At 35.1% G+C, this 25900-nt stretch overlaps 1 pseudogene; it reads left to right on the forward strand.

Annotated features, from left to right (window-relative positions):
• LOC114048995 overlaps positions 1 to 11310 on the forward strand; it is a 154590-nt pseudogene extending 143280 nt beyond the window's left edge.
• The last annotated feature ends 14590 nt before the right edge of the window (positions 11311 to 25900 follow it).

A 25900-nucleotide genomic window follows, 5' to 3' on the forward strand; every position in this document is an offset into this window, starting at 1 on the left:
GAGAGAGAGAGAGAGAGAGAGAGAGAGAGAGAGAGAGAGAGAGAGAACAGTCAGACCAGTATTTACCATGTACCAGGTACTGTGCTAAATTCTGAGTATAGAAATATAAGCAAGATGGGTAGTACATACCCTCGAGAAACATTCTAATGAAGGAAGACAATACATAAAAGAATAGGGATGAAGCACATGGAGAGGTGGTAGGGGAAAATTTTAATAATGCCCAGGCTTATAGGCAGCATGGTGTGGAGATGGCCAGGCAAAATGAAGCAAGACTGAAGGACAGTTTGGTCACCACTCACTATTACAAGAACTAGAGGAGGAGCTCTAGTATAACAGGTAGTTTCAGTGCAATATTGATGAAAAGAAAAGGAAAAGAGAAAGGAAAAAGAGAGGTCCATATTCTGTTACCAGTGGAAGGAATAATCATATTTATGAAATCTCTGGTCTATAGAAATATAAATTACAATATTTTGTCATGGAAATAAATACATATCAAAATATATTTTAAAATATGTAGATGAAAATCATCTAATATAATTTTATCATATTTAATAATCCTTCCACACCACTCTTTTTTTGTTTAAATAAACTTAATACCACTGTATAGTAACAAATACTATAACACACTGAAGGATCCATAATCTCATGAGTGAGGGTACTTTCTCCATTGGGGCAGATTGCAACAATTGATACAACAATATATAGGGCAAATCTTCACATAATTCCTTAAAATTTAAACTATTTACATCCTGATTAAAATATCCAAAAAAGTAATATGCATTTCAGCCATTTAAGAACAATAATGATTTGGACTTTTTTCCTTGTCCTTTTTCTGGATCTATCTGTGTACTTAAAAAGTTCTGATGGTTTTGCCTTTTCATATTTTCTGAGTGAACAAAAAAAAATACTATTGTTTTAGATGTGAATAAAATTAGCCAATTTCTCTCTTATGCAACTGAAATGGCAATAAAAATAATGCCTTCCCAAGTTAGAAAAGGGAAAGAGCTTTCATTCAAGTCATCCCTACTTTCTTCTTCCTGCTTTGCTTTTTCCATTTCTCTGTTTCTCAAAGCCCGTGAACCTAACACTGAGAAGTATCACAAAACTGCTAGTAAAAGAGAGAGGTTGTCAGTAATTATGTAAATTTTGGAGGCACCATATGTATGGAGGTGGGGGATTAGGAATAGAATTATAGACCAAATGAGTGACTGTTGAGTCAGCCATGAATTTTGATGATATGTATGCAGTCACAGAAAGAACTTGGTATAGGACATCTTGACAGGCTAGAGCATTGGGTTAAATCTGCTCTGATGAAATTTAATTGGGATGGATATAAAGACTTCTACCTGGGTTCAAAATAAATCAGCTTCAGAAATTCTAGGTGAGAGAAGCATGGCTGTACAATAGTTTGTATCAGAAATATGGAAGAGTTTTACAGGACTGCCAATTCAAAATGAGTCAATAGTGTGATATGACAATAAAAAAAATGATGCACTCGGGCTGCATTAGAGAAGCATAAGGAGGTGATAGTTCCTCTCTACTCTGCTCTAAATATATTACATCTGGAATCTTTTATTCAATATTAACCAACAAAAAAGAATGAATAAGATAGAGAACAGTTTAGGGTACTGAATTGTAAAGCACCTTGAGTGTGCGTCATATAATAATGATGATAATAATAATAATAACTAGCATTTCTATTACACCTTGTTCGCAAACTACTTCATATATGTTCATTCATTTCATTCTCATAATAATCCTGTGAAGTAAGTGCTATTATTTTGCTCATTTTACAGATGAGGCACCTGAGACACAGACACTTTAAGTGATTTGCCCAAGGTCATAAAACTACTAAGTTTTATGACCAAGGCCAAGTCAGGAACTTGGGCCTTCCTGACTCCCAGTCTAGCATTCTACTGTGCCATCTAGCTGCCTCCTGTGAAGGAATTGGGGATGTTTAGCATGTAGAGGAAAAGACTTAACCATCTTCATGTATTAGTGGAGGTGTCATATAGAAGGGATATTATATCTATTCCTCTTTGCCCCAGAAAACAAAATCAAGAACAACAGCTAGAAACTAAAAAAGAAGCAAAATGTGATTTAATGTCAGAAATAAACAAACAACTCCTAAAATTCAGATCATAAATGAAATGGGCTACCACAGGAGGTGGTGGGTTATCTCTCATTGGAGCACTTCAAGCAGAGATTGGATGACCACTTGTCAAATGTTTCTTATTGGGTATACCTTTGGGGGGTTGGGTAGGGCTAGATAGTTGCTGATTCACCATTCAACTTTAACTCCCTGAGTGATTCTGAAATCTCAATTAAAGATAGAAATGTTTGCATTAGATAACATAAATTATATATATTTATATATGTGTATATACACATACATATATTCATTCAAATGTTTGCTTTAGATAACATAAATTTTATATATACATATTCATTTAAATGTATATCCACATGCATATATACATGCATGTATACATGTGTGCACATATCTGCATATCAGAATTACATAGCAGAGGGATAGGTTTCATATTTGGAAGATAGACTCAAGTCCTTTCTAGAATACATGCTATGGGCCAATCTCTTAAAATTTTATATCACAATTAATTCTCTAAGATTATAAGTTACAGAAGTTACCTATCTGCATTATTGGATGGGTTTTTCTCACCAGAGAATTCCCCATATCAATGAAATCATAGGTCTAGACAAAAATAGCTAGCTAGATATTTCTATTGGGAAAGCAGCATGGTGCAATGAGAAGAGCATTGGCTTTAGAGTCAAAGGTTCAAATCCTGATTCCATTTACTACCTATGGGAGTTACTCAATCTCTATGAGGCCCAGTCTCCTCATCTATTAAAAGGGGGGCAGGGGAATGGACTAGATGATCTTTAAGGAAACTTTTAGCTCATATGATCCTATTTATCTGAAAACTTTCTGCTTGTTTCATTTATGAATTTTATAAAAGAGATCACTGTACAAGGCTTCCACCTTGTACAACTGTATATGTGCATAATGGATACCTTCAAGGCCATGCAGACACAGTCTTCCCCTCCATCTCCTCTACATGTGTGCTGTGTATAATAACTAAGAAGGCTAATCAAAAGTCAGAACTTTTCACCTCTCCAAGGGGTTGTGACACTCAAAGGCCCCAAGATGTTGATGAAGTGAAAGCAAGGCCTTCGGAAGCAGGGCTATTTCAAATAAAGTGTCAAAGAATGATCTAGAAATTATGATTCTCTATCCAAAGGTGCTTTGCATTGGCATTAGGTGACAGAGACCTGGGAGATGAGCCTCCTTCCACACTAGAACAAGCACAAATTTGGGTACAAGATCAAACAGACAGAATTGGATGGCTGTCAATGTTTACTTTTATGGGTACCATAACAGTGGGACAAAGGACATGTGAGCATATGCATTGTCATTTCCATGCAGAGGGGACTACTTTGCTATCACTGCTATACAAACTTTGGAGATGAGAGGGCATGGACTTGTGCCACCAAGGAAAAGCTGAATATTGTATTCCCTCTTTCTGGCACAGTATGAAAGCTAGCTACTTGCCAGTCCCAAACACCACATCTAGGTTATTATCACACCAAGTATTCAATTATATGCCAAATCTCTTTATAGTGAATACCAAAAGACTGTCCAAAATAATTTCATCTTGGAAATTTGCTATATGGACTATGTGTGGTGCCAGCAAGAGGTCTTTTGATTAGGACCAAGGAATTTTTTGTGGTTGCATTGAAATTTTGGTGGTAAGGACATTTGTTTTAATAAAATTTGATCTAAGATAGGACTGTGATCATGTTTATAAATTTGCAGAACACGTTCATGTAGAGTGTTTCACGTCTATGAGGGAAAGATGATTTTTATCTTCCTAAACCTGTAAAGGGATGAGATCATCCCTTAGTTAGATTTTGATAACAAGCCAACTTCCTTTCCTGGCTATATCAAGTAAGACAATTAAAGTGAGAGAACGAGGTTTACTTTTTGAACGTAATTATGCCTGTGAGCTCCATACATCAGATCCATCCTATGAATCTAGGGTCAAGTCACAGACTTCAAGAATTTTGTTCCATATCAAATTAGATTTTGTTGCAATTAAGAAATTGAATGTGTCCCCAAAATAAGTGACAGTCTCATTAGGGAAAAAATCCTAGATGCAATGCTGACTTCCAAGTGAAAACATTTATAAAGTGCCTATTACAGAACAGGTATTGCAATAAATTCCAACGTGAAAAGGGCAAAAAAAATTGTATTACTTTATACTTCCACAGTTTGGAAAAATCACATGTTAGCATATGTGTGTGTGTGGGTGTGTGTGTGTGGGTGTGTGTGTGTGTGTGTGGAGTTTGGATTTGGGAATTTGGGAGGCCTTGGGTTCAAGTCCTTTCTATAAATATGTTGTGGTCAAATCACTTAACTACTCTAGTAGGCTGCTCTCTGAGGTCCTAATTGACAGAAGAGTAACCTATCTGTGCTGTTGAAAGAATTTTCTATGCTTCACAGCTTGGAAATCCTAAAACTGTATGTGTTTACATGTGTGTGTGTGTGTGTGTGCATATATATCAATAATATGGATTCTTAGGGGTCATGGAAGCTCTCAAAATAACATGGTTGAGATTTATAACTGTCTGTTTTGTACTGCCTAAATTGGTAAGAAACATTATCCTGTCAACTATTATCCAGGTCTGAGACCATATGAATATCAATATCCAATTGAGTTCAATTCAACTCAATGAATGTCTACATACTGTTTACAAGATATTATGTTAATTCCTTGCAAAACAAAGATAGGATACAGTTCCTGCTCCCAAGTAGCTTATAGTCTAATGATGGAGAACAACATGTATACAAATCACTATTCTACAAAGGAGAGTGAGATGCTTACCTCACCACCACCTTGTGAGTTAGGTATTATAAATAGTATTATCCTTTTTTTAATATTATGAAACTAAATCTAAGAAAGGTAAAATTACTTGTCCACGTTTAGCTATGAAAGTTATCAAAGCCAGCTTGACTCCATGTTTAATGTTTTTTATGCCATATCACATGGTTTCTCATAAGTAAAAAGAAAAAATTTTCAGGAACGAGCAATCATTTCCACCTGGGGGCTAAGTTTGTCTTGGAAGGGGAGAAAAAAGGAGGAGACTGTAGCAGAGGGGAAATCTTCGTGGAGGAAACAGCACTGAAGTTGGGTATTGAGGAAAGTAGGACCTTCAACACACAAAGAAGTGAATGGAACATATTCCAGGCATTTGCAAAGCTATAGAGATAGAAGACAGAGTTGATGCCTCATGCACCCTCCATATGTGTTCCAAGACCACATGACTCCCTTGGCTATGCATGCCCACTGTGTGTGCTACTCCAAACATGTTCCTGGTCACATGTTTTCCTGACATATCTCATCTCCTACAGGTAGTGCAATATCCTTTGAAAAGTATAACTTGTGTCTGTATAAGATGCAATCTTTTTCAGAATTTATTTTATTAGGTGTTTAATTAAATATTATTTGCTTTGAAATAATACATTCTCTGGTTGGCTGGTAAAAGAAACACGTTGGTGAGGGCTTCTGGCTATAGTTTTTGAATAACTTCTGACCTATGATGTGTCTTCAAGTTGATATAGATTTCAGGCTACTCACATGTAAACTGAATCCTAGGTGTTATAAACATAACCACAAAGAATTATATATTTGAGGGGAAAAAGCTTTTTTAGCCATTCAGTCATTAGGGTTTTACTGTCAGCATGGCTTTCAGATAGATGAGAATTTAATTCTAGATATGCATGCTTGATGGAGACACTAAATTCATTTTCGTTTTATCTGCAAATTAAAGAAAGAAACATATTAATTTATAGGGGTGCTTTAAGGAGACCCACGCAAGAATGGTGTGCCATGGAAATGTTACACGTTAGTAACAAGGGTAGTATTAGTGCCTATGATTTTTTTCTTTTGCCAATTAATTTAACGTCAGTATTGAATCATTTCAAATACTCACATAACACAACTCTACTAATCACTGACAAGTGTGGCCCAGTTCAGGGAAATCCATATGTCTCTTCAAATCCCAGTTCTGAAATGCACAGCTTTATGAAAAGTACATCCTACTAATGTCCATATGTAGGAAGACAATAATTGGATAATGTGATCAGTTTCATATTCCTTACCTATTTTGCCAATACACGTAACTAATTTTGTGGAAATGAAATGTAGTATTTGATAATTTAAATTAGCACAAGTATATGAATGAATATATGTATATATGCACTTGTATGTATATACACACACACTCACCATTGGACCTATGATTTCATTGGTATAAGGAACTTCTAGTTAGAGTTTTCCTTCTACCAATATGAATTGACAACTTCTCCTCAATTTATAATCTTAAAGAGTTGACTAGGGCACTAAGATTTAAAGTGACTTGCCAAGGGTCACATAGCCAGCATAGATCTGAGACAGTCAGTCAGTCCATCAATTAATCAAAAATAGTTATTAAGCACTTACAACATGACAAAGCAAGACTTGAACCCCTGTCTTCTTAACTCCCATTAGCTCTCTATACACTATGCCATATTGCCTCTCTAACATATAGGTGCAATAAGGATACAGAGCTTTTTTAAGGATTTCTTAGATTGTGGGCTCTGAATCATGAAACCTGAATTCTCTTGACTGCTTTGTAACTGAATAAATAGATGACTATTGGTCAAGTTTCTTAAGTGCTTGACTCTCCCAGCTTCAAATGAATACAAGATGCGAAACTTTGTCAAAGGAAAATATGCCATATTAACCAGGGATGTCATTTGTATTTAGATTTCTAAGTAGGTATAAGCAGCTTACTTTGTATCTTCCAAACAACCATACAAAACATAGTGTATCAAAAAGGCTAGAAACTTGTGTCCAGGGCATCAGATTTTTGGAAGGGCATTGAGAAATTGGAGAGCATCCAAAGGAGGGTTACCAGAGTGGAGAGAGAACTTGAGACAACATTCGAAATGAAATGTGGTTGAAGGAATTTAGGATGCTTAGCCTGGAGATCAGAAGACATGTGCAGAGGCAGGGGAGGGAATGATAGTCTTTTCAAGTATTCAGAGACTTTTTATATAGAATCAAGACTGGATTTGTTCAATTTTGCCCTGTATGTAGAACTGGTTGGAAGTGGAAAATAGTCAAATCAAGGCTTTATGTAAGGAAAAGCTTTCCAACTATTACAGAGTTCTTCAAAAGAAGAATGGCTACCTCAAGAGGTGGTGGACTCCAATCAATGGAGATCTTTAAAAAAAAAGGATCATAGAGAGAATGAATTCTCATTCAAGTGTGTGTTGGGACAGCCTTTTAAACTGCTGAGATTCTGGGGATCTTCTCATTTCTAAGTGTCCTCTGGAACAAGCCAAACTGAACTTTATTGTATTTATAATCTTGGGTGGTCTGGGGAACCCCTGATGTTTTCCATCCAAATGGATTTAAAAACAACAGATTTGAAACTGAGGTTTGAAAAGACATGTTTGGCATCTCCTATTAAATAAAATACTTCTTAAAATTTCTCTCATCATAAAAGGAAAAAAAACATAAACTATGATCAAAAGACTATAGCCAGATGTAGTAGCAAAAAATAAGGTAAAAATATGATGTTCATAGATGTTAATTCTTTCCTTGTATCCCAACAGTGATTTCCTTTTGTTATACTGACAAAATAGAAAAGTCAGAAAGCTTTGCTGTATTTTCTGACTGCCAAATGCCAATAAGAGCAGACTGCACAGTGAGACAAGTGTATTTATTTGGCAATATGTTACATACTATTGATAATGATTTTTCAATTGAAGTTGGTACATTTGCCTTTTTCTCAGTAATAGTATAAAGTTTTTTAAATTATCTTTAATTATAAATAAAGAGCAATGGTTAGTGTTGTTTGTACTCAGTCTATCTGTGACCTGTGTGTAATTATAATAGGAAATAAAACAATTAAAGAAATGTAGAGTTTAAGAAACTCCATTGACTTATCTAATCAAGCTTACATCCTAAATAAATCTCTACTAAATGATGCCTGAAAAGTGGCCATTTGGTTTATCTTAAAGACCTCCAATAAACAGGAATCTTTCACTCCAATCCTAGGGAAACAAATTATTCTTTTATGGAAAGCACTAATTGTTAGAACTATTTTTTTCTTTATTTCAATTCTGAGTTTTACCCCAGATTTTTTTTTCAGATAAATTACTTTCTTACTATGTATGGTAGAAGGAATGTATTCTTGGGTACTCCTTCCTTGTGAGTTTGTCTAGTTCATTTCTTTAAAAGAAATTGAAATTTGAATGGTTTCAGGGGACCAGAGGCTTGGGCCAATAATGTAGCTTTCTGGTTTATAGAATATAAAAAGTCAGACTACTAAATGTTTCAGTTCTTCCCTCAGACTTCTAATCACAGACCTCTAGCAACATGATGTACACTGGAACAAGAAATTTGTCCTCAGTTGAATCAACTCTTTATGCCACAAAATAGCTTTTCCCCGTTCTGAATATCTTCCTCCTGATGTGGTGAAGTAGATCTCCTTTTCTCAGCTGCTAAATATTCCTTGCCTCATATAATTGCAATCTCAAATCTGAAGTACCAGATTTGTCTTGTCAGGTCTATTTTTCCACATCACCTCCACCCCCATCTTATACTCGTGAAGTTGATGTTTAAAGCCAAGTAAGACTTGACATTTGTCCCTATTGAAATTCATTGTCTGACATTCAGTCCAAGGCTATAGCACATCAAGAGCTTATCAGAGTCTGACTCTGATGGGGTTGATGATTGTTCAAAACTTGAGTCATATGCAAATTTGATGAACATGCAATGATATACTTTCATCCGAGTTCTTAAAAAAAAAGGAAAAGTTAAACAAGGAGCAAACATAGATCCTTCTGATACTCTGCTGACAACTTTGGAATTGAACTATTAATGACTACTCTTTGACTACTCAATGAGTGCAAAATTCATCTATTTGCATTTCCTATTGCTTACACACACACATTCACACACTGTTTATTTTACCAAATACTTTGCTGGAATTTTCACAGGAATTAAAGGCAAAATTACTGGCCTGCATAATAGTTTTTAAGTTCTGTTCCCTTCCATTTTTCAAAAATTGGGGCAACTTTTGCCATTTCCAGTTCTGTATTCTCTTCCTTTTCTGTTTTTCATGATTTCTCAAATATCACTGGTCATGGTTCAGCATTATGCTACATCTGATAGGACTTTCAGTACTTGAGGATATAGTTGATCTTGCCAAGGTAACTGAATTCTTCAAGGATAAATACATGCTATCTCCTTACTTATCTCAGATATCAGTAGATTAGCTATTTTTATTATCATTTTTAGTACAAAGGTAATTTTCCTGGATAGAGAAAACAGAAGTAGAGTAAGAATTGAACAATCATTTTTTCTCCCTATTGTCACTAAAATCAATCTCACTATGTACCCCAACTAATAGTCTTACCCCATTTTCTTTTTTAAATTTTATTTTTATTTTTTATTCTAAATTCTCTCCCTCCCTCAGTCCCTTCCCTCACCCATTGAAAGGGAAGAAATACAATATCCATTATATATATGAAGTTGTGCAAAACATATTTCTTCATTAGCCATACTCCAGAAGAAAAAGGTGGTGGGAAGCAAATATAGAGAGGGAAAGGGGAAAAAAGTATGCTTCATTTTGTACTCTGAGACTATCAGTTCTCTCTCTCTCTCTGGAAGTGGATAGCATTTCATTTCATGAGTCCTTTCAATGGTGAATCATTGTGCTGATCAAAGTTACTAAGTCTCTCAAAGTTGATTATCTTAATATCGCTATTACTTTGTAGATTTTTTGGTTCTGCTTACTTCACTTTGTTCATGTAAGTCTTCCCAGATTTTCCTGAAGCCATTCCCTTCATTTCTTATGGTACAATAGTATTGCCAATTCATATACCATTACTTGTATAGCCATTCCCCAAATTATGAGCATTCCCTCAGTTTCCAATTCTTTTCCATTACCAAAAGAAAAGCCGCAAATATTTTTGTACATATGGGTCCTTTTCTTTTTTCTTTGATATCCTTGGGGTATAGACCTCATAGAAGTATCCTATCCCATTTTCAATCCCATATTTATCTAGTATAACTAACCTTCCCCTTATTTTGTTAGCTTTAACTTTCTTTATTGTCATCATCTCCCTCTGAGCTACAAATATTTTAGGTTTTCCTAAATACTTAAAAGTAAATTGTCAGAGGGTCATAACATGGCTCTCTGTGTGTGGAATAGTGTAGCCACTCAGCCCTTGAGGGGAGCTGTGTGCTGAAGCTGGATGCTGTGGCAGGGACTGGGCCCTGCAGTAATGTGGCTGGCAGCCCATGCTGCTAAGTGGCCAGGATGCAGGAGCTGTTTTGGAGCCGCAATAAGACTAGTGAGTTCTTGGTGCACAGTGCCAAGGTCCCCATGGTGTCCTGGAGCTGTGAGGGGTACTGCATGTCCTCTGGCTCCTTTGACAAGATTGCCAATGTTTTCTTGCTCTAGAAGGACTGCTTAGTAAAAAAAAATAACTACAGAGGGCATGGGGACAGTGTGGATCAGCTTTGTTGGCATCGTGGCAACCTAGACCTCTTTGTTACTGCATCTGATGACAAAACTATTCGCATCTGGGATGTTAGAACTACAAAATGCATTGCCACTGTGAATACTAACGGGGAGAATATTAATGTTTGCTGGAGTACTGATGGGCAAACCATTGCTGTGGAAAGTGAAGACGATGTGGTAACTTTCATTAAAACTCACCATTCAGAAGCAGAAGAGCAGTTTAAATTTAAAGTCACTAAAATCTCCTGGAATATGATTAACACTATGTTCTTCCTGACTAATGGCAAAGGTTATATCAACATTCTTAGCTATCCTGAGCAGTCCTTCAATGCCCATCCTTCCAATTGCATCAAATTTGACCCTGCAAGGAAGCAATTTGCCACAGGAAGTGCTGATGCACTAGCTAGCCTTTGGGATGTTGATGAGTTGGTGTATATACAATGTTTTGCCAGATTGGTTTAGCTAATGAGAACCCTCAGTTTTAGCCATGATGGAAAGATGCTTGCATCAACATCTGGTGGTCACTTTATTGACATTGCTGAAGCAGAGACAGGTGATAATTTATAGAAGGTGAACCCCCAAGGAGGTTCACCATGGCCTGACATCTCAAAAGGTCTCTGCTGGCATTTGCTTGAGAACAAGGATGGCAAATATGGCAGCAGCAGGGAAGCCGAGACTGAGAAGTTGTTTGGGCTTCCTCATGACTCTTAAAATATGATTGCAAGGTCCATTGCATACTGACTCCACAGAGAGGCTGGGATAAAGGCCTGAGAAAGTCAGGCATCATTTTGTCTAACTTATTTGTTCTGTTTATCCCTGAGTACATTCTCCCTAATCCCCAAATATCCGAGTATAAAAAGAAAATTGTTCCCTTGTCCACTCATCTGAATACAATACCCCTTCTGTTTGTAGTATGTGAGGATGGGGGTGACGTGGTAAAATTTCTCTCAAAGTAGTAAGCTGTTAAGGGAAAGAGCACTGAATTTAGAATCAGAGCAGTAGAAAGAAGATTGGATTTGGGATTGTAGGCCTCTGTTCAAAACTTAGCTCTGCTACTATCTAGAACTTTGCCTCTCTGGGCTTTAGTTTTCTCATATTTAAAATGAGGGATTCGGATGGTCTAAATCCTATTTTTTTCCCTCACAGAATTGCCCTATGCACTTCAAGAATCCTAGGAGTTTCTATAATAGCTGAATAGTCTGGACAGTTTCCTTCTTTTTTCTTTATTGCCTTTAATTTTGAGAAAGTGTTGTAAAGCTACATTTGATAACCTTTGCTGACTCTAAAATCTGTTGGTCTTAGGAGGTGACAACCTCACTTCTTGATCAAAGATGGTATGCCCCATACTAGTCAGTAACTGCATCTTGAATAGAGACGAAAAAGAAAGACTATTGCCTCAGTACTACACTCCTCAAAGTAATAGCTTCCTCCTCTGTATAGAGAGAGGGTTGGATTAGATGACTTCTAAACTCTTGCAATCCATTTTTTATAGCATTTGGTTTACAAAATAATTTCCTCACAATAGCCTTAAGAGGAGAAGGGGGGGAAGGTTATTATCCCCATTTTATATTTAATGAAACTGTGGCATAGAGAGGCTAAGTAATTTACTCAGGGTTCACATAGCTAAGAAGAGTAGGTATTTCTGCCTGAGTGACCGTAGGTGGTAGAGAATGATTTCAAGATCCAAGTTACTACCTCAATTGGATGTATTCCCATGGGTGATGTATGTCTTGACAGCTCTCCCCTGCTCATATTCTTTCTACAGGTGGGGCCAACTGGTAAAGAGGAATATAACATTTGGGGGAAAGCATCTTTTAAGAATAATTTTTGATATTTCACCTTTTAATAAAAGTAAAATTTAGGGACATTTCAAAATATTTTTTTCAAAAAGTAAATTGTCCAGTATAAAATGTTTCTCAAGTTATTTGTCTTTGTGCAATAAAGGATATCTCTTCTTCACCTTTTTTTTTACAGAATGGAAAGTTTATTTTTTCCCCTGACCTTTCAGTTTATTTATTTTTCACCATATTTTACTGTGACATCATAACCTAGTGGATAGACCACTTGTCAGACGGAACTTTGGCTGTCCCCATGATGATCTTAAATCCTTTGTCCTTTGGATTTTCTGTTGGAAAAATAAGGATATTGAATAATTTATGAGAATGAGGTTCTGAGTCATCACTATCTCTCCAATATGTTAATTTACCAACAGTATGCAAATATCGGGGTCTAGTAACAAATTATTTTCATTTTGATCTCTACAGTATTGTTTTGTTGTTGTTGTTGTTTTTGGTACACTAAATGAAGATAATTGCATTTTTCTTCTATCTTAAGCCAACAGTCAGACTCAAACAAATGACTTAAGGGCAGCTATGGAAAAGAAAATAATGAAGAAACACTTTGCAGTGGCTCTCTTGTGTATTTCACTTCTTGGGTATAAATTGGATTAAGTTACCTCTAAATACAGGGGGAAGTGTCATAGTGCAGAGTGATTAAATGGGAGTCAGGAGACCTAGGTTCTAGTCATAGAGTCACAAATTTTCAGACTTGTAAGGAATCAACCAAAACTTGAAGGAAAAAAATTTCCCTCTACATGATACTCCAAAAATGGCCATATAGGTTTTTCTTGAATATTTCTAACCAGGGAAGAGTCAATCCTTCTTGATACTGCCAATTCAAATTTTGGATAGGTATAAGCATCTCAGTTTGGTGGGAAAGCACCATTAATCCATGCCACCCAAAGATTCATGTCAAGGAATTACAATGAGATGCCAGTAGAAACCTTGAGGGAAAGATTATCACTAATAGCCCTAGAAGAGCAAGAATGATAATGAAGGGTTGGTCTTAGGAAGCTATTAGGTACCTTAGCAAGAGATTCTGACTTTAACTTTTTTACTATTTTCCATATCTGTAAAAGAATTTTTTTAAAAAAATGGGCTGTCTACTTTGAATGCATATTTAGCTGAGAAAAATATGTACCCGGTGCTTTGAAATCTTTTTTTGTAGATCTTTCTAATAAGCTCATATTTGTAAGAGGTTATTGTATCAGAGCAGCTGGTTATCAATGCCCAGTCTAATAAAAGAATATTTAAGTGTCTTAATTTTTCTTTGTTACAACGGGGTGGGAAATAATCTGGAAACTGCTACGATGTACACAAACAAAAAATACAATTCTGGAGAGTGAATAATGCTGCAGAAATAATTCTGACTTAGAATCAGAGGAAATTCAGATCTTCCAGTTACTACCTGTGTGACCTTTGAGAAGTCACAACCTCTCTAAACCTCCATTTACTCATCTATAAAATGGGTCTAAGGCAGGCTAAATAATTTATAAGGTCACCTCTACCTCTAAGTCGATGATCCAATTGTATCTCTGTAGATATGTAAGAATACTTGATGGAATGAATTTTGAGCTTTGCTCATTAATGTGTTCCTAGACTGAGGTTGCCATTTTATTTCTTCCCATGAACTTTTTTTTAATATAGAATGAAATCACTTCTGTCCTGAATTGAAAAAAAAAAGAGGGGTGACCTTTGGTCATAGTCCCTTTGCAAAGTAAAAAGGTCTTTTTTTTAATCTATCAAACAGAAATGGGAACCAGAAAATTCTCACAGAACAGATGCCCTTGCAATTGTAAATCGTTTCCTCTAATAATGCTTGGCATCATTTTTGTTAGGTTTGTATCTCTGGTATAATTACATGATGATTTTAATGGAAATTATAAAGAAGTATTTTACAAAGGAATGGCATATTTTATGTGCAGTTATATGTAAATTTGCAGTTATAAATATGCAAGTTTTCTTTCTCACATGGGTATTTGCTTAAGGATCACTCTGATAAATGCAAACAAGACTCATATTATTTATTAAAAGATTGCTGAGATATATAACAGTAATTGTTATGCCTCTCAGTAGAATTCACTTCTGGAATTGTCTGTAATTCCTATTGACTGATAGCACATAGCAAAGATGTAACATTTGAGAGCTGTTGAAATATTAAAACCTGAAAGTTATTTTTTTCCCTTTTCCTAGGATGCACAAAACACTTTCTATGTGTGTGCTGTGAAAGTCACCCTAACTGGAAAAGAAGGTAATCATTTGAATTTTTACAGTTAGATTCTGAACTTCATGTCCATTTAAACACACTACTAGGTAAGAGAAAAAATTTCCATTCATCCTTGGAATATTATCCTTTCTTGTATGGAAGGACAGCAAGGAATACTATATGACTTGATTTCTTCTCCCAAGAATAAGATTGGAGTTGTAAAAAAATCCATTTCACAACAAAGTTATGCAAGACATTTTTTTCTTGTTGTACATAAAATAGCCTAGTAGCCCTCAAGACACTCCTTATTCAATTCATTCGAACTCAATTCAACCAATATTTATTGCACTCTGATCATGTGTCTACCATTGTGCTAGGTGTTGTAAGGGATTCAAAAGAAGTAGAAGACATCTTTTTCATTTCTTGAGAAGCTTATGATTCCATTGGAAAATATAGCAAAGTAAAAGATCACTTAAATTAATGTCTTTGGAAATCATTTGATTTGTTTGGAGTCTCAGGCTAGTTCCTGGCAGTGACTGTACAACTTTGATATTTCTTGAGTAGTTGTAGCAATGGCATATGGCATCTGCTTCCATCCCAATTATTTGGCTCTCAGGGAACCAGGATTTAAACCTGCAGAATTTTGTGCAAAACTCTACTTGTTGGAGAGAATGATGACTCAAAGCTGTATGCCTGTGTGAGGGGCAGAGATGGTGAACGAGTTTTGGAGAAGAGAAATATTCTCTATTTTTTTCCTTGAGAGAGGCATACATGATTCCAGAATCTATTTAAAGATAGAACCTTGGAAAGAGACCAATTCTGGGAAGCAGACAGGTAGGGGAAGATGTCATTGATTTATGGCTTGTCTCCTAAGTGATTTGGGGGATTTAAGTTTGGGTAAAATCAGGGCCTTTCCCTTGTTTGAGTGGGATCCCAGTCTGCTCCAAACTAAATAGCTCATTCCCCTTCATTTATTTTTTGGTATTTTCTAATCTATAGAACTTCACCAATTTCTGTTTGCTACCTGCTTGAATAAATGGGATTACTTTCTATTCACTAACTGTGAGGGGTATACAAAGCCACAGGTCCTTTCATTCTCCAGGGTGCAGGCTAACCTCAATTTATCTTTACTATTTGGAGTGCTGTCACACAAGCATATTCCAATAGTTCTCCAGCACCAGAGGTAAAGCAAAGGATGAACAGCTTGTGGTAGGTCTCTTCATTTCTGTGTTGTTTTTGGTTTTTTTTCTGCTCCACCATGCTGGCTATAGATTGAGAGAATTCTACCTCCAGTATATTGAGTTAATAGAATTCTTATTTCTAGTGGCTAATACTATGCTACTTGTGGTAATACCTCCCAGATATTCATTCTTTACCCATTCCTCTTCAGCATCCTGCAAAAGGCACCTCCCACCTTACTAACTTCATCTCTTAGATACACATGAGCCCCTCTTATGTGTTCCTTGTAGCTTAATTCTAAGAATAACCCTAATCACCTGCCCTGCTTATCTGGATAGATCTAGTGCTGAGGTAATTCTATTCAAGAGAACATTGCATTCCAAAACAATTTAGCAAATAGTACCAGTTAATAATGCAGAATAAACACAAACACAAAAATGCAATGACCAGCATTATAATAGACAAAAGGACAAACAGAACAAAAATTGCCCATTATAAATAAATGAGACAAATACATTGCAGATAGTACTGCACTATTATACTTAATCAGATACAATAATAATATTAAATGTTTTCTCACCTAAATTAATTATTTGAATATTTATTCAACAACTTTTAATAACTGGTGGCCAATGGAAACCTTAAGGAAAGTCTATAAATATTTTTAGGACCTAACTTTGTAATTTAAAAAAAAAACCACCACCATCACTTTATTTAGTGTTAATGGGGGTTGCATGTGTCAGTGATGTCCTCAGGATCCCAAGAGAGCACAGGCAACTTGAATGACCCCTCAGTCTCCTGACCTTCAATGAGAATAGGAAATGGCATGGAGAAGTAGCAGAGATAAAGTTATACCCACCACCTCCCTTCCTTCTCTAAGATTTTTATAAAATTTCATCTTTTTATCTTCTTGCCTTAAATACTTGACATTTTTAAAGGAAGTTTGAATACTATATTTATTTCTTTTCCTACATGATTAGTATAATTTGGATTGTTAAATATTGGAATAGGATATTTACCAGCAAAGACATTTTAAGATGTAGTTCCCTGTTGCTAACTGTTGTCAGGAGTTAGCCCCCTACATTAACCTAATCCAGAGTCCACAGGAAGCCTAACCGTGAGGTAGTGAACAATTCAATAAACAAGAAACCATATAACTCTCATGTAAGAGGCTCCTCTCCTATTAATAGAGACAATGATGTCTCATAGGCTTCATAACTATTTGCAGGGAAGAGATGGTGAAAGTACTAGTTGTGGTAGAAAGTTACTAAACATTGTCTCCAAAACAACTTTATTAAGAAGATACTAACTATAACCAGCTCCTTATTTGTATGTGTGTGCCTCTTAAAGTTCCAGGTACCATGTGTCTGTAGTTTGATGAAGTTATCCCTGGATGATGCTATTCAATTAGTAATAGATCCATAGGTCTACCCATAGACAGCTAGGTGGCACAGTGGATAGAGCACTGGGATTGGAATGAGGAATACTCACATTCCTGAGTTCAAATCTGACCTCAGATATGTCCTAGCTGTGTGACCCTTGGCAAGTCACTTAATTCTGTTTTCCTCAGTTTCCTGATCTGTAAAATGAGCTGAAAAAAGAATAGCAAACCAGTCTAGTATTTTTACCAAGAAAACCTCAAATGAGATCACAAAGAATTGGACGTGACTGAAAAACAACTGAACACCACAGGTTTCTAAGTAAATACAACAAAGTAATTTAGTTATAAACCATCAAGAAGTTAGTGTGGTACAGTAGAAAGAACCATAATGTCAGAAGACATGCATTGAAAGCCTATCTTTCATGCTTATTTCCTGTGTGACTTTGATTAAGTCACTTAACTGCCCAGAGAATCTGTTTTCTTACCTGTAAAATAAAGGGATTGAAGTGAACCAATGTTTTTTGGTCAGTAAGCCCTTTGCAGTAGAAAAACATGTTGTGAATCCCCATGGTAATTTAATATCCTACTCATAACATAGTTTTAGATTTATTCATTAAGTATTTCCAATAATTACAATGACAAATTTTTTGCCCAAAAAAGCTCCAAATTAAAATCATAATTATAAAACATAAAATTTCATTCTACTTACAATTATGAAAACTCTAAATATAAAATTAAAACCTCTAATTATAAAATAATTGAATATTTTATGTGGAACATTCTGTAAGTATTAAAAGAAGTAATCCAGCAAGACCTCATATGCTTACTATTATATTAAAGACACTTTATTAAAATTCTTTATTTTAAAATTTTTATTGAATATTAGTTACCATCTGGAAGATTTTAGCATAATATAATAATCCTATATAAACTTAATTTCAGTGTTGGACTTTTTTATTTGAACAAATATTTTCAATATTTGGCTCAACACCAGAAATATACTATCTCAAATCTTGTTCCACATTGAGTTTATTTCCATATTTTTATTTAAAACAAGATAAAGGGAAAATGCTCATACACAAATGTGTGGTTTAAAAATAGCAAGAGAACTTTATAAGCTCTCTGGTTGAAAGACGGATTTTTTTTTTTTAGCCGCCTAAGCAATCAATGAAAATAAATAACTGGTTACAATATAAAATATTTACTTTTATTCTGACCAATAACAAATGCTATTAAATAATAAATGTACTTAAATTTCATTTGCATATTTTGTTTTGTTTTTTAACCATGCTTTATATAAACTCACCCTTCTAAGGAAAAAAATCTTTTCAGAATTAACTTTCTTCCCTTCTGCCATAGCACATGAGCTACACTCTTACAGAAAGTCTACTGAATAACTGACTAATGTTAACAAGTTCATTTGAAAATAGATAGAAGAATAATAATGCAAGTGGAGAATAAGTATAAATCTGAAAAATGGCTTCAATCATGCAATAAGAGCCATTATAAAGTTTATTTCTTCAGAATGCTCAATCCATGACAGTTTCAAAATATCTTATAAATTGCCTGCTGAGAGGATTTTTTTTGCTTTTAATTAATTTATTTTGAAATTTTATTCTGAAAAAATTTTGATTTCCAAATTTTCTTCCTCTCTTCTATTTTCTCCCCTGCTCATTGAGAGAGTAAGCAATATGTTATCAATTATGCATGTCTAGTGGTCCAAATTATATTTTGATATCAGCCATATTACAAAAATAAATAAATAACAAGCAAGAAGAATAAAGAAAGTGAAAAAAGTGTGCTTCAACTTGCACTCAGAGCTCATCAGATCTCTCTCTAAAGGTGGATAACCTTTTTCATCTGTCTTTTGAACTTGTTTCAAATCATTGTATTGATCAGAGTAGCTAAGTCTTTCATAGTTAGTCATTGTTAACAATATTACTGTTACTGTGTACAATGTTCTCTTGGTTCAGCTCACTTCACTTTTCATCAGTTCAGGGTAGGGGCAAGGGAGGTGGAGGAGTTGGCCTCAAAAGAAACCTTGGATTGGACTGTTCTGTTTTGAGCACCAAGTAGTATCATAGATCCAGGCCACCTTAGATGATGTCCAAAGCAAGTGACAGGAAGAGAAGAGGTCAAGGCAAAATGTCTTCATAGAAGGTGGAAGGGGCCAACTTGACAATTATATTTATGAGACTTTCATAAATCTAATGTTTCATAGCACATAAGAACTTTCTTGTGCAATGTCATGAAGTAAATTTCAGATATACTACATAGAATTCTCCAACTAGAAAGATCCTTACAGATCATCTAGTTTAAGCCTCTCATTTCACAAATGAAAAAACTGAAAAAATAAGAAAAAAAAATACTTGCCCAAGATCAAATAGCCAGCTAGTAGCAGAGCTAAATCTAAAATCTTGGCTTGTTGAGGTTCACCAATAATTCAGAGTTAAATATGTGGAAGTGACTTAACTTAAGTTTGACATCAAAAGCTTCAATAGTTTTCATAATGCAAACTATTACTGATACAGAGAAAAATGTTCTTAAGTATTAGCTGAAGTCATATAAAACATTCTAGGCCATCACAGAAAAATTGAACTGAGTCTGACTTGTGTATATACCAATACAGAAAGTTATAGCTATATGTTTATCTATGTATATGCCTATCTATATCTATCTATATCCATAGCTACCTACATACAAATTATCTATTTCTAAGTCTATTACTATGTCTGTGTCCATATCTATTGTCTATAGATACATCTATATATTTTTCTGTTTGGGATATCCAAAGACTGGTATCATATTGCTTGGTTAGGAAATGCTAATTCTGATTAGCAATCTTTCTCCTTACTTCTTTAATTGTGGCTTCTTTTTTACATCTGTATCTACCCATATTTATAAGTCTCTATATTCATATCTACTTACATATTAAAATATTAAGCTACATATGCCTATATGCCAATATCTATGTCTGTCTGTGCCTCTCTATATCTATGTCTATATCCATTTCTATGATTATACATATGCCTATCAATACCTATGGGACAACTAGGTGGCACAGTGGATAGAGCGTAAGTCCTGGACTCAGGAAAATTCATTTTCCTGAATTCAAATCTGACCTTAGGCATTTAGTAGCTTTGTGACTGTGAACAAGTCACATAACTTTGTTTGCCTAAGTTTCCTTATCTATAAAATGAGCTGGAGAAGAAAATGACAAACCACTCCAGGGGGTCATGAAGAGTCAGAAATGACTGAAAAACAACTAAAATCAATACATGTATATATGTAAGTTTATATCTCTTCCTATACCTATTTCTATCCCTCTATCTATACATCTCTGTGTCTATCTGTATACACATACATTTATATATTATATATATATATATGTTTATATTGCAACAATTTCTCAGCTCCATATTAACCATAGGATCTTCATTATTGAGAACAGTGAAAAGACTCAAAACATGCACAGCTAGCATTTTAACTGTGAGATCAAAGATCTAACAATTTAAAAAAAAACCATCCCATGACTATGTAAACAAAGAAAATCTGATATGGATGAGAGAATAAATACAGTGGGATTTTGTAAAGGAGTTACTGTTTTGCCAAAGTCACACACAGGCCTCACTTAAAAAGGTTTAGGGTAGAAAATGTATCCCTCTCATTGCCATCTTAACCTCACACACAATTATTTAAAATGAAAGAAATATATACTTAGCAAACAAGGAAGATCGATTGCTAATTGTTCACCAAGTATTCAGTTGCCAGTTAGAGTAGCCACTTCTGTAAACTCTGTCAAACACGCCGACCCAAACGCTTCTCTAGCGATTTTCAACATCTGGCTTAAAAGCTTCCCTGTAATTATTTTCATTTTGAATAAGCAAGACTCAGTAAACCCTGCATCTGTGGTGGTGATGCACAAAACATATATGTTTGGAGGAATTCATTAGATGGTGCTGAAGCAAACAGACCGAGGCTCCTAAGTCCTTTAGCTGCTACACCCTTTGGCTGATTAGCCAGCAGGCCAGTCTTCTAATGTCTTCAAAAAGCACCCTCTGAAAATGTCATCTTCCCAATTTTCCCCCTGAAATTTTGCCAGTGCATTTAACATATGGAAATTAACAGTGCAACAGAGTTGCAAAGATGTAATTTTCATAGATGCCTTAGTATTCTTTATTATTCAAAGAAGAAAAAAAAATCAGTGCTATCTGAAATTTGAGTTGACAGTAGGGTCAGTACATAGCAATGATTGTTACTACTATTATCTCAGAACTTTGACAAAATTGTTTATTGGGTTTTTTTCCTGTCATTCCTAAATCTAAACAGGGAGAAGATCCTGAAAGATACTTTGAAAAATTAGAAAATATTGTTCATCCCATTTTATGGCTAGGTAAATTCAGGCACAGAACAGCTATATGAATTTCTTCAGATGAAAAATAAAACTCTCCCCATTGAATATACAACTTATTCTATAAACCACCATGCCCTGTATAAGACAGAATGTCTCAGAGAAATACAAATTGCTATTCTTTTTTATTAGCCTTAGCCCATGAAGACCTTAGGATACTAATTCTCAGATCTATTTTGAATATATTTTTATTTTCAAAGCTCAATTTTTGGAGGAAAGATATTTCTCACAACCTGTTTTAGGGAAACTGGAGCAGACTAGGTTGGATGATGTATGTTTATTAGCTTCAAAACCACATCTGTGTACTCAGATTAGAGGAAAGGTCATAAACACAATGAATGTTGCTAGGAAACCATGCCTTTTAGTCAATTTAGTTGTGAAGATGAAAGGGTTTTCTTTGCTTTTTTTCTTCTTTTTTTGTACAGAGATGGACTATTTGGATAGTGCAATGAATAATCATTTTATTTTGATCTTTAGATTTATCATTTTAAAATAATACTTTTCATTAGTAGTCCCCTCCCCCATTTTACTGTGTGTACTTTCTTTTCAAATGTTTGAAATTAGGGAAATGAATATCATTTTCTTTGAAAAGAAAGGTTTGTTGTAATTTCATTTTCAGGAAACAATTCTATTAGGGAATTTTAGGGATATCTTTAGTCTTTCAAGCAAGGCATATGAGTCACCAAAGACTAATATACAAATAATAAATGTCAAGGAACAAGTAGCTAAGTCCCTTGAAATATCCATTAAAAGGATCTTTGAGAACATAAGTGTTATAAACAACCTTGGCACATCTTTGTATATTTTAAGAACTACAGGACTGTGCTCTTTGCAACTTTTCATAAAGATTAACTGAAAAGAAAACAGACAAATGTTTTACTGGCCCTCTGGGATTAGAAGATGTTTTGACAAAATTGAATAGCCTACTTGAGCAAGACTATATCCGCCCATCTAAACATCTAATTAGAAGCTTATGTTAGGCATGAACATGCTTATTGATTTTGACCCAAATTGTCATTTCAACTAGATAATTTATTTTTTAGTTTATACGATCATAGATTTAGGTAAGGGACCTAGGTCATCCAGTCCAATATTCTTATTCTGCAGAAAAAAAAAACTGAGGTGCAAAGGTGTTAGGTGACAAGCCCAAAGTCCAACAGACAGGGAGCATCTGATCTGGGAACTGAGCCCAGTCCCTCTGATGTTGAACCTAGTATTCTTCTCATTGCCCTATAATGCCATATGAGGACTTAAATATTACTTGTTGGTGATGAGTATAATAAATCGAGCAGCCTGAAATTATGCAAAAATGAGATTCACTTGAAAGGAGCAATGTGCAGTGGATTTATATTTCAGTGTTTTAAATTTAGGAATGGTGTTTTTTAGACTTTTCTTTTTCACCATCTGGGCCACTTCAGTCTTCTTCATTGACAGCTGAATAGCAGCCATAAGATGTGTGCCTATATTGTATCTTAATGACTGCAGATTCTAGACAGTATGCTATAATATTACTGGATGATGGGCATTAATGGATGATAATCTTTCTGATCAGCTTTTTGACAGGACATCTTGGTGAGTTCTTTAGCAGCCTGACATCATAAAGAGGGATCAATAACACCAACATGACTATTTCACTATTTGCTGTGGAGTCAGTTTCTTAATTTCAACTTTGTAATTCACTACTTCAAAAACTCCATTAGTTCATTACTATGATCATATCCTCCACTGACACTAATTATGACTCAACACTCCTGAGTTGTTGTGATTTTTATATTTGGATGAAAGACTGAATTTTCTGAATTTTCTATGCAATTTACAGCATTGTGGTATAGTGGATAGCACTAGATGACTTGGAGTCAGGAAGACCTCAATTCTAATCCTGTCTTAGTCACTTATCAGTTGTGTGACCACAGCAAGTAATTACCTCTGCCTGCCTATGTTTCTTCATCTGGAATTTGGGGATGATAATAATAGCACCTGCCTCCTTGTGAGGATTAAATGAGATAGTTTTATGAAGTTCTTTGCAAAGAGGTAGGGATCGGGGTAGCTAGATGGCGCAGTGGATAGAGCACTCGTCCTGGAGTCAGGAGGACCTGAGTTCAAATCCAGCCTCAGACACATAACACTCAACTAGCTGTGTGACTCTCGGCAAGTCACTTAACCCCAATTGCCTAACACACACGTACAAAAAAAAATGTAGGGATGAAGAAGGAATAGCACTTCCATACCTCAAACTATATTATAAAACAGAAGCCATCAAAAATATTGGTCAAAAACACTGGGACAGATTAGGTAAGGTAGAATCAAGGAGGGGGGTGATGAAACTCAAAAACTCAAAAAAAAAAAAGTTCAACAAACCAGAAAACTTAACTCACTTAGGAAAGAATTCCTATTTTATAAAAACTTATAGGAAAATTGGAAAGCAATCTAGCAGAAATTGGGCTTAGATCAATACCTTATCTTGTGTTCCACAATACATCAGATGACTTTAATATGATAGTTATTACTATTTTTTTAAGAAACCTAAAAGTAGCTCATTTGCCTCTCCTGGATATGGGTAGGTAAGGCATTCAGGGTTAAGTGACTTGCCTAGCATCACACAGCTAGTGTCAAGTGTCTGAGGTGGAATTTGAACTCAGATCCTCCTGACTCCATGGATAGAGCTCTATCCATTGTGCCACCTAGCTGCCCTCAGAAATATATTCTTAATCAAACAAGTGACAGAAGCAATTACAGATGAAATAGACAACTTTGATTACATGTACTTGAAAAGCTTCTGGACAAACCAACACATATAGGATAAGAAGGGAAGACCTTGATGAGGAAAACACTTTTGTATTACATTTTATAATAAGTTTGGCATCCAAGATATACAAACCAAAAAAAAGACATGTGTTTTTAAAAGTCATTCCTTAATCTATGAGGCCAAAGGATATGTACAAAGAGTTCTGCAAAGAAAAGCAATCTATTAACAACCCAATGAAAGAATGTTCCAAGTCACTAAAAATGAGAGACACAAATCAAAATAGCCCTGGGGTTTCACCTCACACCCTACAAACCATCAAAAGGGAAAGGCGGGAATAGTAAATGTTGGAGGAGTTGTGGCATTATAGGTACACCAGCACGTTGGTTGGTGATACTGTGAATCAGTACAATCATTTTGGAAAGCAGCTTGGAATTATGCAAATAAAATGAATAAATGTCCATTCTCTTTGACCAAGTGATTCCATTATTAGGCTCATTTACCAAGAAAATCATTGATAAGGAAAAAGTCTTATACATACCAAAATACTTATGGCAATATTTTTGTAATAGCAAAAAATTTGAAACAAAATAGATGCCTATTGATTGGGGAATGGCTAAACTTGTGCTACATGAATATAATGAAATACTACTGTGCTATAAGAAATGATGAATGTGATAACTATAGAACAACATGGAAAGATCTACTTGAACTGATGCAGAGTAAAGTAAACAGATATAAGAGAACAATATTCATAGTTACTCTAACAAAGTGAGTGGAAATAACAACCAAAAAAGTGAATGTTGCAAAATTATAAAGAACAAGCACGGTTTTAAGGAAGAGATTTCAGAAGACACTCTCTCTTACACACACATACACATACACACATACTTTTGCCAAGGATTACACATATTTTCAGTCTTTTATGTTTTGATCGGTTATATTAATTTTAATTTTATTTTCTTTTTAAATTTTTTTGTCTTCAAAAATATTATTTGTTATATGGATGGTTCTCTGGGAAAAGGAAGGAGCAAGATACAGGGAGAAATCATTGTAATTTTTTAAAGATGTCAATAAAAATTGACTAAAAAAAATAGTCCTGGGGGAAGCTAGGTTGCTCAGTGGATAGAGAACTGGCACTGGAGTGAGGAGGACCTGAGTTCAAATCCCCACCTCAGACACATAACATTCACTAGCTGTGTGACTCTGGGCAAGTCACTTAACCCCAATTGCCTCACTAAAAAAAAAATAGTCCTAATATTGAAAATTCTTGACACAAAGCACTATACCATGTTCATCCAACCAACAAGGACACATGAGATATTTTCATAACATTTGCCTTGCAGATAGTAAAATAGCCCTTTCATCTTAAAACAACCTGGCTAAATTGAGTTTTAGTCCATATATCAGTCTATATGATGATACTTCTGATATTAGACAGAGATTTATCTTCCTACATTGTTTCTATTCTTGACTTTCCAGTATGTTTAAGAACTCTCTACAAATTTAAGAAACACAAAAGTCATGTTGAAATTCTAACCTG

Source organism: Vombatus ursinus, unplaced genomic scaffold (genome assembly GCF_900497805.2).
Source record: "Vombatus ursinus unplaced genomic scaffold, bare-nosed wombat genome assembly UNPS02014794.1, whole genome shotgun sequence".
NCBI lineage: Eukaryota > Metazoa > Chordata > Mammalia > Diprotodontia > Vombatidae > Vombatus > Vombatus ursinus.